Genomic DNA, 13280 nt, shown 5'->3' with positions numbered 1-13280 from the left:
TTAGCAAAATATGTAGCGTATATTCCTTTGAATGTTGAGAGAGCAGCTAAGAACCATTTTAAGATAAAAGGATCAGCAACTTTTTAATTTTGGCTAACAACGCCCCACTCCCATGTATTACTTATACATTTATGTACTATATATATCTAAGAACATGTAGCCATGTCCGCCCCAATACTTAGTAGAGCATCACGTAAGAATCTGAAGTAAAACAGTAAAGAACTTTTGAAGAAATTTGATGACAATATACAGACGGACATATGCTACCCTTTTATTTATATATATGAAAAAGTAGCCTAAGTTTGTCTGTACGTTTATTAGAGTATCGTGTTAAAATTTGAAATTTTCGAGAACTTTAGTAACAACGTTAAATTACGACTTGGATTTCGATGTTAGTACAGATGAAAACAATGAAAATATTGCCATTGCATTAGTGGACAAAAAGTCGACAGAGGTGTCAAATAAGCCAGAAGAGAGATGATGTTACGAAAAAAGTTAAAAGAAATGTTGTAGCGCAGAGTAAAGATGGCATCCCAACAACTGTATAGAGTCAATAACCGTAATGAAAGGAAGCAAATGTATAAGGAGACAGTCAGTTTAGTATGAGGTATTGTGGGTGGGATGAAAACTGGGCAGATGCCGACGTGGTAAGCTGCCAGTCAGGCTTGGTGGGGGAATGGAGAGACACAGCACCCCTTTCTAAAAGGTTGGGGGAATATAATGCGGTGATTCCGCCGGCGTTCTGGCGCCAGGATACAATGATTCCCTGCCTGGGGGCTTTCGTCAATGGTCACTTCAGCCACGCACATCTAAAAACTAACCGAGTCCCCCAGAGTCAACGAATCAGAGACTTGTATTTAAATGTGTACGTCTTGTTTCCTATTTGGCAACGGCCTTGCCGCAGTGGATACACCGGTTCCCGTGAGATCACCGAAGTTAAGCGCTGTCGGGCGTGATCGGCACTTGGATTGGTGACCCTCCAGGCCGCCATGAGCTGTTGACATTTTTCGGGGTGCACTCAGCCTCTTGATGCCAATTGAGGAGCTACTCGACCGAATATTAGCGGCTTCGGTCAAGAATACCATCATAACGACCGGGAGAGCGGTGTGTTGACCCCACGCCCCTCCTAAACACATCCTCCACTAAGGATGACACGGCGGTCGGATGGTCCCGGTAGGTCACTCGTAGCCTGAAGACAGAGTGCTTTTTTCTTGTTTCCTATAAAAGCAATCGTATATTCATCATACGTAAGAAAAGAGAGTGCCTCCCACCAAGTCACTTGGGAAGATTGATTGTTGTTTCAAAGCCTTAGTTATTGTAAAATGACATTAATATCTGTAGTAGCGTGATGGGGGCTACCGGTCACTTTTGGCTGCTGGCACAATCACTGGCTGCGTGAGCTATTCTGAAGATAATAAGGCCACGTGAGCGGTGAACACACAAGACGTCTTCATCGTCTAGCGGTATTAGTGTGAATAATACGTGTAAGATTTAGCTAATGCTTGCTATAGGCAAATCAATAATGCTCTGTTGTTGAGATGTGTCTACTGTAATAACTGACTCACCTTTGTTTCTTCCGGACTGGGAACCCAGTGGCGACCTTGGAGTTTCACCGGGAGCGGCGTTCATAAGTAATGCACCAGATTTTTTTTCTGAAATCAGGTTGGTTTTATTCAGGATTCCAATCATCCTATTATTCCCCACTCTTTTGGTTACAAAACCCTATTTTTCAACATAATGTAAGTCCAATGCGACGGCCTTACGTTACCGTACTGCTTCCTGCGGAGCGCATCATTCATTGGGTCAAACAGATGGAAGTCGTAAGGTGCGAGGTCTGAGGTGTAGGGAGGAAGAACAGTCAAATAAAGTTTTTAGAGCCCTCTCGGATGGACAGACTTGTCTGAGGTCATGCGTTGTCATGGAGAACGACAAGTTCTTTTGCATTTTTATGACATTTCTTCAGTTTCCTCAGGGTAGTGAAACACATTTTAGAATTGATCGTTACGCCATGACGGAGGGCATGAAAAAGAATAACCCCTTTGGACTCCCGAAGACCATCGCTATGACTTTACCGGTTTTTCTTCTGATGAGAAGTGATGTGACGCCACTCTATGGGGTGCCGTTTTGTTTCCGGATGGAAGAGTTGAACCCGTGTTTCGTCGCCTGTGGCGATATTCGACAAAACATTGTCACGATCAGTCTCGTAACGCGCAAGCATTTCGTCCTCCGTTGTTCCTTATAGTCTTCTTTTAGGTGGCGAGGAATCCAGCGGACTCACTACTTGGAGTCTCGCAACTGGTGGGCGAGTGGGTCAGCACTACCAACAAACACGTCCATTTGAGCAGCGAGGTGTTCGGTATCCGTGGATTACCCCGAATGAGAGTGTCTGCACGTTAGAACGTTGCAGGAGTCACAGCTGTGTTCGGCGGGTCGGTATGTGAGAGATCGTACATGTTTGCACGACCTTGTTGCGATGACGATACGCCTATGAATAACTGCGATGCCTTGGTTTTCCGCTAAAAAATAAAAAAAAAACAAAAAAAAAAATCAGTTACAGCTCTGCTTCGAACGCACGTTCGTTACAGAGGCCATTTTGAAGCCTATTTGTAGCACCGTCACCTATAGTTACTTCATGAAACTATAGGGGCTGAAGCGGGGATATTCCACGATGGCTCACAACAAATTGTGCATTTTTTCCAACCGAAATTGGCCGAGAAAAAAAGAATGTGTTGCATCAGATATTGAACATCCCTCATTGTTCCTGCCGGTATTATTGCATATATATTGTACGTAGACTAGTGAATGCAGAGGTGAACGTATAATGGTTAAAATGGCTCTGAGCACTATGGGACTTAACATCCCCTAGAACTTAGAACTACTTAAACCTAACTAACTTAATAACATCACACACATCCATGCCCGAGGCAGGATTCGAAGCTGCGACCGTAGCGGTCGTGCTGTTCCAGACTGAAGCGCCTAGAACCGCTCGGTTACAGCGGTCGGCCTCCGTGGATTACCCTGAATGAGAGTGTCTGCACGGTCGAACATTGCAGGAGTCACACCTCTGTTCGGCCGGCCGGTATGTGGGAGATCGTACATGCTTGCACGACCTTGTTGATGACGATAGACACCTCGCTCAACGACTCGGCGTAATTTTGTTCACTGCCAGGTCCCCGTAGACAATCGCCTATGAATACCTGCGATGCCCTGGTTTTTCGCTAAAAAATAAAAAAAATCAGTTACAGCTCTCTGCTTCGAACGCACGTTCGTTACAGAGTCCATTTTGAAGCCTATTTGTAGCACCGTCACCTATAGTCACCTCATGAAACTATAGGGGCTGAAGCGGGAATATTCCACGATGTCCCACAACCGAAATTGGCCGAGAAAAAAAAGAATGTGTTGCATCAGATATTGAACATCCCCCGTAGTTCCTGCCGATATTATTGCATGTATATTGTACGTAGACTGGTGAATGCATCCGTTGTGCGACAAAGATTGAGGTCAGTTGTGCTTATCCATAGAAGATCTCGATGTGACGTATTTCACAGGTTACCGAATTCACAAGCACCAGCACCATAAGGCAGCAACATTTCAAACCCCTGATGCCACAGATAACTTTTACCAGTCGACAAAGGCGGCTTTAGAACTGCCCCGTGCTAAATTTTACAGACGATGCAGTTTGGGAAGCCGTGGTGACGCTGAGAGATATCTCGGGACGGAAGCAAGGCTGCCCAGCGTATACGGCGGCGATACACAGGGTGGTGGGTTTACTGCTGTAGCAAACCGTGGATTGATTAAGGGCCGTGGCGGGACGCTGGTGGGCGTGCCTCCGCGCTGTTTAATGACGCGTCAGTCGGCAAACAGGCCATTAGGAGGCGCTGGCGCCAGCGGCGCCGTATGAATATGGACGCGTAACGAGCATGTTTAGCGGCGCGCCAGTGCCCGGTTCATTAGTGGCGCGGCGCGGCGCGGCAAGGAAAATTCTGCGCGCTATGGCGGCACGCGCCTCTGAAGGTGGCGCCACAAATAACTGGGTGTGCCCGGCCTCTAACCTTAGACCTACTCCTTAGCAACCACACACTGACTGGTTCCATGCTCTCTCCCTTATTTGTTGTAATCCTGTACTGGTCTCTCTACAATAGTATTCAAATGACCGGAACCAAATAACCCGAACAGCTAGCCCTTTTTACATGCTCTAAAAGGAGGTTTTATATTTAAATAACGATTTAAGTGAAAAGTCACGCTGCTCGTATGCATTGTAGTTTAGATGCCTTTTGTGGACCAATTTGGGACCGTGTTCCGGCCTTGTTCGCCTCGACTTCGCCAACTCGTCTGTGGTACGTTCTAAACAGTTGTCATTTACACCCGGTATGTATTATGTGGTCATACTGGAACACTGTTCTACATCTACTGGTATGGCGATTGCACACTCTAACCTTGTATACCAGTAACACAACCAGTTTTTAGTTGCAACTTTATTGAGTACACATACACATGAATTCATCAGCAGTAATAATCAATTAACAACATTTGCATATGAAGGCACTATCCACAATTAGTATTTACAATATTAACCGTCACACTTGTGACAACGGCCCCTTTGCGTACCGGTGACAACAATTATAGATGAAATATATAACCAAATGTTTACAATGTCGGCTATCGCCTTTCTCACTCAGTTTTACACTGACTGAAAAGGTAAAATTAACCAGATGCTATCTGATCTGAAGGGTACTATTAATTGGTCTGTTTACACTTAGCATTCTACTACACTCAACGTCCGGAAGATTCTAGACTTTACGCAAGCTTAAGGCAAAACGTCAATTTGTTGAAAATGTGATGGAAGCGAGAAAACGTTAATTTATTACGATTTCAGAAACTCACGATCCAAAGGGTGAACTTATACTCAACTTTGGGGAGTAGGAAATCTTCTGCCTAAAGCAAGCCTCTCCTTGAATGGAACAGAGAAATCGCGCGTTAACGGGGGCCGGACGGCCCTGAGTTCAAATCCTGATATTTCCGTCACACTGCAAGCTCGCGGGGCGAGGTTTGCTCCCGTCGACCGCTATACACGTTTCTGAAAACAGGAAAACATGAGCGGCAGACACACTGTATTATATACAAGTTACACAAATATATGTATAGAAAAGCAATACAAGTTAACCATTAACAGAATTAAGGAGCTTAAGTTTCCTTTGATAAAAAAAAAAAAAAAATCAAGATACTACGTGAAAAGATGTGTCAGTCCAAACCCAATGACTTAAGGTCCACCTTACAAGATAATCTGTTTTTGCTGAATGGCTGATACCACATAAATCAAACGTGCAGTACCTAACGTGACAATCAATCTTCAGATAGGTATTTGCAATTGCAATAGAAAACTTATGGTCGCTAATGCAATAAGCACGGCCCCTATGGCCACAGGCCAAAATACACACGGCCTCTATCCGACCATAAAACACAATGTGACCTATATTTATCATAGCCACTTGCCTTCCATACACACAAGAAATTATTAAGAAACAACTACCACTAATTCGTAAAACCAGAAAATTCTAAATCTATAATTAAAAAATGACGTTCAAGTGAACCAGCTGCCTTCAGCGTGCCACTAAGCACCAAATCCAATCTTACAAATACGAGGCGATATTTCCAGCCACTTTAGAAACATAATTTCATGGCCGTTCCAGAACATAACTCGCCTCACCACCACTGCAGTGAACGTTTGCTGGCCACTAGCACCATCAACTGCAACAGTCAACAGTCCTAAAGTACACCATAATATTCACTATATATAGAAGGAAGAGGCAACGGCTTTGCCGCAGTGGATACACCGGTTCCCGTCAGATCACCGAAGTTAAGCGCTGTCGGGCGTGGCCGGCACTTGGATGGGTGACCATCCGGGCCGACATGTGCTGTTGCCATTTTTCGGGGTGCACTCAGCCTCGTGATGCCAGTTGAGGAGATACTCGACTGAATAGTAACGGCTCCGGTCAAAGAAAACCATCGTAACGACCGGGAGAGCGGTGTGCTGACCACACGCCCCTCCTATCCGCATCCTCAGTGAGGATGACATGGCGGTCGGATGGTCCCGATGGGCCACTTGTGGCCTGATGACGGAGTGTTTTATATATAGAAGGAGGAACCCACACGAAAGCTTGCCGATTAATTTTTTCTTCTTCATAGGAAATTCACACGCCATCCATCCACTTAGCTCTAGAGGTATTAGCAAATCCTGGTCGCCACTGGCCAACCGTCTCAATCAATACAACTTTAATACTTTCCGGCAGCGGCCCATGCTTCTTCGTTGCTCCAACTCAACTGGTCCTCAAGGCATACGGCCGTGCCACGTGACTTGGTGTCGCCAATTCCCTGCAACGACAACATCGAAAGCACGTCACGTCACAGACTGACTCGGATCATGGACGGATCCACTATCCTCGACTTCCGCACGCGCGCCACCATAAATAGCCCGCCTCAACGACGCAAAGAGAACAAGGCACAGGGACAACGATCAAAGATGGAAGTAAGAATCGATATCGCCTGGCGCCAGAAACCCACCGGCTCATCTACATCTATACTCTGCAAATCACGGTGAGGTGCATGGTACAGGGTACATCCCATTGTACCAGGTTTTAGGGTTCCTTTCTATTCCATTCACGCGGGAAGGATGATTGAATGCCTCTGGGGGTGCAGTGATTATTCTAATCTTATTCTCACGATCCCCACGTGAGTGATATGTAAGGGGTTGTAGTACATCCCTAGAGGAAAGATTTAAAACAGGTTCTTAAAACTTCGTTAATACACTTTCTTGGATTAGTTTACTTCTGTCTTCAAGAGTGTGCCAGTTCAATTCCCTCAACATCTCTGTGACACTCTCCCATGAATTAACAAAACCTGTGACCAAACTTGCTGCCCTTCTCTGTATACGATCAATATCCTCCGTTAGTCCTATTTGGTCTGGGTCCCATACACTTGAGCCATATTCTAGAACCGGTCGCATGAGTGATTTGTAAGCAATCCCCTTCGTGGCTGACTGCCCTTCCCCCGTATTCTACCAATAAACCGAAATCTACCTCCTGTGTTACCCACGACTGAACCTACGTGATCATTCCATTTCATATCCTACAAAGTGCTACACCTAGGAATTTGTATCTGTTGGCCGATTCCAACAGTGACTCACTGATATTATAGTCATAGGGTACTACGTTTTTAAGTTTTTTGAAGTGCAAAATTCACGTTTCTGAACATTTAGAGCAAGTACTTCATTATAAATAACTGCATCATCTGCAAAAAGTCTGATTTTACAATTAATATTGCCTGCAAGGTCATTAATATACTAAGTGAACAGCAAGGGTCCCAACACACTTCCCTGGATCTCAGCCGAAGGTACTTCTACACCTCACAATGACTCTCCTTCCAAGATAACTTGTTGTGTCCTCTCTACCAAAAACTACCAAAAAGTCCACAATCCAGTCACAGATTTCTCTTGATACTCTATTTGATCATACTTTTGTTTGTGGAAAACAGCGATCAAAATGTAATTAAAATTTTTTAAAATAAAAACAGTCCAGGATAGCATGTAAGTTGTTAATATGGGCGGTGCTTCCGCTAGTTAACCACAAACGACCGTGCTTTGGTCAGCAGTTTCTATCATCGGACTGCTCCCCCCGCTCACTTCGGGCATCACCATGAGTAGATGTGGGATCGTACTTTCAATTACTTAAAAAAAAAAAAATGGTTCTGAGCACTATGGGACTCAACATCTGAGGTCATCAGTCCCCTAGAACTTAGAACTACTTAAACCGAACTAACCTAAGGACATCACACACATCCATGCCCGAGGCAGGATTCGAACCTGCGACCGTAGCGGTATCGCGGTTCCAGACTGAAGCGCCAAGAACCGCTCGGCCACACCGGCCGGCTTCAATTACTTACAGTTATGACATTTGCATATAAGTCTTGCCCTGTGAAACTATATTACTCTTTTCAGTGTTTTAATTGTCTGATAATGACTGCACCACGATCAAAATCGGTCACTTTATCTATAAATTTTAAAATTCGTGGAGGTGTGTACCATCTGTATAACTAAATGAAGGCAGTTTGATTGTTGCCATACGCGTTTCGCTTCATTTATTCGGAAAGCATCATCAGCGGCATGAAATACATGTTTCTTTTTATACATACAACAAACGTATTATGCGATGGATTAATATTCTGCTATATTACAGTTTGTCGTGTTTTTCTCTTACTGCCGGCCGCGGTGGTCTAGCGGTTCTAGGCGCTTCAGTCTGGAACCGCGTGACCGCTACGGTCGCAGGTTCAAATCCTGCCTCGGGCATGGATGTGTGTGATGTCCTTAGGTTAGTTAGGTTTAAGTACACTCCTGGAAACTGAAATAAGAACACCGTGAATTCATTGTCCCAGGAAGGGGAAACTTTATTGACACATTCCTGGGGTCAGATACATCACTTGATCACACTGACAGAACCACAGGCACATAGACACAGGCAACAGAGCATGCACAATGTCGGCACTAGTACAGTGTATATCCACCTTTCGCAGCAATGCAGGCTGCTATTCTCCCATGGAGACGATCGTAGAGATGCTGGATGTAGTCCTGTGGAACGGCTTGCCATGCCATTTCCACCTGGCGCCTCAGTTGGACCAGCGTTCGTGCTGGACGTGCAGACCTCGTGAGACGACGCTTCATCCAGTCCCAAACATGCTCAATGGGGGACAGATCCGGAGATTTGCTGGCCAGGGTAGTTGACGTACACCCTCTAGAGCACGTTGGGTGGCACGGGATACATGCGGACGTGCATTGTCCTGTTGGAACAGCAGGTGCCCTTGCCGGTCTAGGAATGGTAGAACGATGGGTTCGATGACGGTTTGGATGTACCGTGCACTATTCAGTGTCCCCTCGACGATCACCAGTGGTGTATGGCCAGTGTAGGAGATCGCTCCCCACACCATGATGCCGGGTGTTGGCCCTGTGTGCCTCGGTCGTATGCAGTCCTGATTGTGGCGCTCACCTGCACGGCGCCAAACACGAATACGACCATCATTGGCACCAAGGCAGAAGCGACTCTCATCGCTGAAGACGACACGTCTCCATTCGTTCCTCCATTCACGCCTGTCCCGACACCAAATGGTCCTCGCCGATACCCCAGGAGCAACAGTGTCCCTAATTTGCTGGGAAGTGGCGGTGCGGTCCCCTACGGCACTGCGTAGGATCCTACGGTCTTGGCGTGCATCCGTGCGTCGCTGCGGTCCGGTCCCAGGTCGACGGGCACGTGCACCTTCCGCCGACCACTGGCGACAACATCGATGTACTGTGGAGACCTCACGCCCCACGTGTTGAGCAATTCGGCGGTACGTCCACCCGGCCTCCCGCATGCCCACTATACGCCCTCGCTCAGTCAACTGCACATACGGTTCACGTCCACGCTGTCGCGGCATGCTACCGGTGTTAAAGACTGCGATGGAGCTCCGTATGCCACGGCAAACTGGCTGACACTGACGGCGGCGGTGCACAAATGCTGCGCAGCTAGCGCCATTCGACGGCCAACACCGCGGTTCCTGGTGTGTCCGCTGTGCCGTGCGTGTGATCATTGCTTGTACAGCCCTCTCGCAGTGTCCGGAGCAAGTATGGTGGGTCTGACATACCGGTGTCAATGTGTTCTTTTTTCTATTTCCAGGAGTGTAGTTCTAAGTTCTAGGGGACTTATGACCACAGATGTTGAGTCCCATAGTGCTCAGAGCCATTTGAACCATTTTTCTCTTACGTTTTAGGTTATAAGCAACTTTTGTAGCACAAGTTTCGTATTGTGAATGTATCGTTAGGTGTTACGTACGATTTCCAGCGCTGTTAACACATATGTGTTCCGGGAGATGTATTTGTTGATCTTTTAACAACTTACAAGCGATCGTAGACTGTTTCTATTTAAAAACATTTACTAGCCATGATAATATATACTGCTGGCCACCGTAAATGCAACACCAAGAAAGACAAGAGGTAGCACAACAAGATTTATTTTGTAGATAACATGTTGACCAAGTATCAAATTACGTTTACAGACGTCTGTGACATGTGGTTCCTGCCAGAATCAGTAGCCAGAGTAGCCGCCATTGTTGGAGATCACCGCTGCCACACGTCTCGGCATTGAGGCAAAGAGACGTTGGATGTGTTCCTGGGGTACAGCAGCCCAAGCAGCTTCCACACGTTGCCAAAGATCATCTGGTGTGGCAGTTGGGGATATAATCTGGGTCACTCGTTGAGCAACCATGGACCACATGTTTTCTGTCGGCGAAAGATCCGGAGAGCGAGCCGGCCAGGGAAGCACTTCAGTCTGGTTATTGACGAAGAACCTTTGGACAATGCGTGCCACGTGTGGTCGCGCATTATCCTGTTGAAATATGGCTGTGGCCGAGCCCTGAAGGTAAGGAAGGACAACTGGCTCCAGCACCTCGGATATGTAGCGCCGGCTATTTAAAGTACCGGCAATGCGTACTAGAGGCGTGCGAGAGTAATATCCAATACCGCCCCATACCATAATACCCGGTGCAAGACCAGTGTGGCGGTGCATAATGCAGCTGTCCAGCATCCTCTCTCCACGGTGTCTCCACACTCGAATCCGACCATCGTGGTGCTGCAGACAGAAGCGTGCCTCGTCAGTAAAGACAACGTCATTCCATTCTGCCGTCCACATCCGTCTGTCATCACACCATTGGCGACGGAGACATCTGTGGTTCTGCGTCAATGGTAGACGAAGCAATGGACGTCTTGCAGACAGACCACTCTGCTGCAAACGGCGTCGAATGGTACGCGCAGACACTGGATGATGCGTTACAGACGCAATGTGCTGTGCTATGGTTTGGGATGTCACTGAGCGATCCGTCACTGCCATGCGCACAATTTGCCTATCAGCACGTGCAGTGGTGCACCGAGGTGAATGCGATCGACCACGTCGGTCCGTCGTACCCTCCTGCATCCAACGGTCACATATCCGCATTACAGTTGTTTGGTTTCGTCCAACACGACTAGCGATTTCTCTGTATGATAATCCACAATATAGGTAAGTCACTATCCTTCCTCTGTCGAACTCGGATACTTGATCAAACGATGTTCGCTGTTGTCTACGAGGCATAACTGATCGTCTTGTGAAACAACCACAAGGTAAACGTGCCGAACGTACACTCGTCGAAATCGCCAAGCCTTAAATGGCGCTATGAGGTGGCGCCACAGGCGCGCGTGATGTGCGTCTGCGCTGAAATTCTAATCAGTTGCATATCTCATCGCTGCAAACCCATGGTGTAAATTTCACTTGATTCGGATGCTTCCTTCAGGGTGTTGCGTTTACGGTGGCCAGCAGTATATCAGTATATACACTCCTGGAAATGGAAAAAAGAACACATTGACACCGGTGTGTCAGACCCACCATACTTGCTCCGGACACTGCGAGAGGACTGTACAAGCAATGATTACACGCACGGCACAGCGGACACACCAGGAACCGCGGTGTTGGCCGTCGAATGGCGCTAGCTGCGCAGCATTTGCGCACCGCCGCCGTCAGTGTCAGCCAGTTTGCCGTGGCATACGCAGCTCCATCGCAGTCTTTAACACTGGTAGCATGCCGCGACAGCGTGGACGTGAACCGTATGTGCAGTTGACGGACTTTGAGCGAGGGCGTATAGTGGGCATGCGGGAGGCCGGGTGGACGTACCGCCGAATTGCTCAACACGTGGGGCGTGAGGTCTCCACAGTACATCGATGTTGTCGCCAGTGGTCGGCGGAAGGTGCACGTGCCCGTCGACCTGGGACCGGACCGCAGCGACGCACGGATGCACGCCAAGACCGTAGGATCCTACGCAGTGCCGTGGGGGACCGCACCGCCACTTCCCAGCAAATTAGGGACACTGTTGCTCCTGGGGTATCGGCGAGGACCATTCGCAACCGTCTCCATGAAGCTGGGCTACGGTCCCGCACACCGTTAGGCCGTCTTCCGCTCACGCCCCAACATCGTGCAGCCCGCCTCCAGTGGTGTCGCGACAGGCGTGAATGGAGGGACGAATGGAGACGTGTCGTCTTCAGCGATGAGAGTCGCTTCTGCCTTGGTGCCAATGATGGTCGTATGCGTGTTTGGCGCCGTGCAGGTGAGCGCCACAATCAGGACTGCATACGACCGAGGCACACAGGGCCAACACCCGGCATCATGGTGTGGGGAGCGATCTCCTACACTGGCCGTACACCACTGGTGATCGTCTAGGGGACACTGGATAGTGCACGGTACATCCAAACCGTCATCGAACCCATCGTTCTACCATTCCTAGACCGGCAAGGGAACTTGCTGTTCCAACAGGACAATGCACGTCCGCATGTATCCCGTGCCACCCAACGTGCTCTAGAAGGTGTAAGTCAACTACCCTGGCCAGCAAGATCTCCGGATCTGTCCCCCATTGAGCATGTTTGGGACTGGATGAAGCGTCGTCTCACGCGGTCTGCACGTCCAGCACGAACGCTGGTCCAACTGAGGTGCCAGGTGGAAATGGCATGGCAAGCCGTTCCACAGGACTACATCCAGCATCTCTACGATCGTCTCCATGGGAGAATAGCAGCCTGCATTGCTGCGAAAGGTGGATATACACTGTACTAGTGCCGACATTGTGCATGCTCTGTTGCCTGTGTCTATGTGCCTGTGGTTCTGTCAGTGTGATCATGTGATGTATCTGACCCCAGGAATGTGTCAATAAAGTTTCCCCTTCCTGGGACAATGAATTCACGGTGTTCTTATTTCAATTTCCAGGAGTATATATATATATATATATATATATATATATATATATATATATATATATATATATATATATATATATATATTCTAGGTTTTTTTTCTCTACGCCTATGGAGATAAACATACGAACTTTGCGAGAATACAGTTCATATTTGGCTTCTATTTACGTTTCTCGCTTTGTGCCGAACGGTTACGTCGCTTTTCGGATTGTGTGAGACGCGGCCATTGCAAGTGATTCACGTACAGAGAAACGTAAGAAAGCTTTCCTGCAATAAGCCCCGGCGAAAGTTAAGACGAAAGACCAACATCCTTTGACAGACTCAAGCTGCGGCGCAGTCGTGGAGCTTCGCTTTCATCTCAGACCGAAAAGTGTCGCGAGCCACTTCTTGACGACGTTATTGACATTTGGCGTGCGATTCTCCAGTGGCTGAAAAGCGACGCACTGGCTTTAGGAAACCTAGGTCACTTTTTATTACATAGCGACCT

The 13280-nt window shown here is 47.7% G+C and overlaps 1 pseudogene; it reads left to right on the top strand.

Annotated features, from left to right (window-relative positions):
- The first annotated feature begins 5806 nt into the window (after positions 1–5806).
- LOC126209859 (5S ribosomal RNA) lies at positions 5807–5924 on the top strand (annotated as a pseudogene).
- The last annotated feature ends 7356 nt before the right edge of the window (positions 5925–13280 follow it).

The sequence above is a fragment of the Schistocerca nitens genome, chromosome 1, assembly GCF_023898315.1.
Source record: "Schistocerca nitens isolate TAMUIC-IGC-003100 chromosome 1, iqSchNite1.1, whole genome shotgun sequence".
Classification (NCBI taxonomy): domain Eukaryota; kingdom Metazoa; phylum Arthropoda; class Insecta; order Orthoptera; family Acrididae; genus Schistocerca; species Schistocerca nitens.
The sequence above is the reverse complement of the archived record's forward strand: the minus strand, read 5'-3'. Positions and strand labels throughout refer to the sequence as shown.